The sequence below is a fragment of the Triticum dicoccoides genome, chromosome 5B (assembly GCF_002162155.2).
Source record: "Triticum dicoccoides isolate Atlit2015 ecotype Zavitan chromosome 5B, WEW_v2.0, whole genome shotgun sequence".
In the NCBI taxonomy this organism is placed as follows: Eukaryota; Viridiplantae; Streptophyta; class Magnoliopsida; order Poales; family Poaceae; genus Triticum; species Triticum dicoccoides.
Genome location: NC_041389.1, coordinates 22,216,731 through 22,219,400, shown reverse-complemented (window position 1 = coordinate 22,219,400; position 2,670 = coordinate 22,216,731).

Genomic DNA, 2,670 nt, shown 5'->3' with positions numbered 1-2,670 from the left:
TATAGGTGGGGGGAGGGAGGAGGCAGCCAGGAGGCACCCCAAGCTGGCCGAATCCCACTCGGGCTCCTGCCCCTAGCCGCGCCCCCCTTGCCTTTTTAGGCGCGCGGGGAAAGGCAGGGGAGGGTGGCGCCCCCCTCCCTTCCTTTCTCCCATGAGGAGGGGAAGGCAGGAGGGGCTAGCCCTCCCTCCTTTCCTTCCCTAGGGCCGGCGGCCAGGGAGAGGGGTGCGCCAGCCCCCTTGTGGGCTGGTGTGTCTCTCCCCTTGGCCCATTAGGCCCATAGACCTCCTCGGGGTGTTCAGAACCCTTTCCGGTGATCCAATGACTACCCGTTGCACTCTGAAACTCTTCCGGTGTTCGAATATCATCGTCCTATATTTCAATATTTACCTCCGGACCATTCCGGAGCTCCTCGTCATGTCCGTGATCTCATCCGGACTCCAAACAACATTCAGTCACCAAATCATATAACACTATATCATCAACGAACATTAAGTGTGCGGACCCTACGGGTTCGAGAACTATGTAGACATGACGGAGACACCTCTCCGGTCAATAACGAATAGCGGAACCTGGATGCCCATATTGGTTCCTACATATTCTATGAAGATCTTTATCGGTCGAACCGTTATGACAACATATGCAATTCCCTTTGCCTATCGGCATGTTACTTGCCCGAGACTTGATCATCGGTATCTTCATACCTAGTTCAGTATCGTTACCGTCAAGTCTCTTTACTCGTTCTGTAATACATCATCTCGTAACTAACTCCTTAGTCCTTTGCTTGCAAGCTTATTATGATGTGTATTACCGAGAGGGCGCAAAGACAACTCTCCAATACTCGGAGTGACAAATCTCAATCTCAATCCATGCCAACTCAACAAACACCTTTGGAGATACCTATAGAGCATCTTTATGATCACCTAGCTACGTTGTGACGTTTGATAGCACACAAGGTATTCCTACGATATTCGGGAGTTGCATGATCTCATGGTCGAAGGAACATGTATTTGATATTAAGGAAAGCAGTAGCAATAAACTGAACGATCATATGCTAAGCTAAAGGATGGGTCTTGTCCATCACATCATTCTCCTAATGATGTGATCCCGTTATCAAGTGACAACACATGTCTACGGTTAGGAAACCTTAACCATCTTTGATCAACGAGCTAGTCTAGTAGAGGCTTACTAGGGACACGGTATTTGTTTATGTATTCACATGTGTATTTAAGTTTCTGATCAATACAATTCTAGCATGAATAGTAAACCTTTATCATGAATATGGAAATATAAAAATAACAACTTTATTATTGCCTTTAGGGCATATTTCCTTCAGATTCGTGCAAAATACTTGAGATGTGATACTGTTGCCCGAGTGAATGAAAAGTTGGTGACTCGCCTTTATGGAAAGCTATCATGCAAGTAAAATAATACTACTTATCTAGTAGAAAGGTGGTCTTAAATTCTGGCAATATTGCCACACTTTGGATCAATCCCTTGAAGGATAACCCTCCTCTATGTTGCAAGTTCCCCTTGTTGTATGCTACTTGCAACAAACAACAAATCAGAGTCGCTAAGTTTTGCACTATTGAAATTGGTGACTTCTTTCATACGTGCTTCCACCCTCCCTTGTTGGAGCAATGGTTGGGGTTGTGTTCTCTGGTTACATCTTGGACCTTGTCTGAAGAACCTGACAGGATAATTTGGAATTTGGGGCCTAAGAAAATCTTTACGACTAGATCATTGTATGATTATGTAGAAATGAACATTGCTGGACGTGACTTCAGCTGGATTTGGATATCTAAACTTCCTCTTAAGATTCAAATCTTTCTGTGACAACTCTTCCAAGACGCGGTCTTGACAAGTGACTTGATGAGGAGAAGGAACTGGGCTAGGGAACCTAAATGTCCCTTTTGCAGGGAACGGGAGACCTCCCCGTCACCAGAGTGGTCTGGCATACGGTGGGCTCTGTTTTTTGGAATAGATTTCTTACCAAACAATTTATAGCCATTTTACTCGTGGTTCTATATATTTCTACCTGATGTGGCCAAGTTCCATAGTTTTGGGCTTGCTGCTATATGCTGGGCAAACTGGAATTGCCGCAACTGGGCGGCCTTTGAGTATAAGTCTCCAAAGTCTCCTTTTGATGTGGTGTTCTCTATTTGTGTCTTCCTAAACTACTGGACGGATCTGATGAAGAAGGACGATCTTGGATCCATGAAGAATGGAGAAAGGATGTTGTGCGATAATGTAGCTATTATGATAAGGATATTTGCGGCTCCGGACGACACTGTGATGAACTGAAGCCTCTTTCTGCATGCGCTCACCTTTCAGACTTTGTTTGGTGTTGGCTCCTCTGTGAGCGAGGTCTTGATGTTGCTCGTGTGTGATCACTATACTATTTGTGGTTCATTTGAGTCTGTTCCCACTAGGATTGTTTTTGGTACGTGTCGTTGGGTTTTCGCCTGATACGACTCCAACGTATCTATAATTTTTGATTCTTCCATGCTATTATATTATCATTATTGGATGTTCTACAATCATTTTATTTTTGGTACTAACCTATTGACTTAGTGCTCAGTGCCAGTTCCTGTTTTCTGCATGTTTTTTACATTGCAGGGAATCAATATCAAACGGAGTCCAAACGCAGCGAAATTTTTTGTGGATTTTTT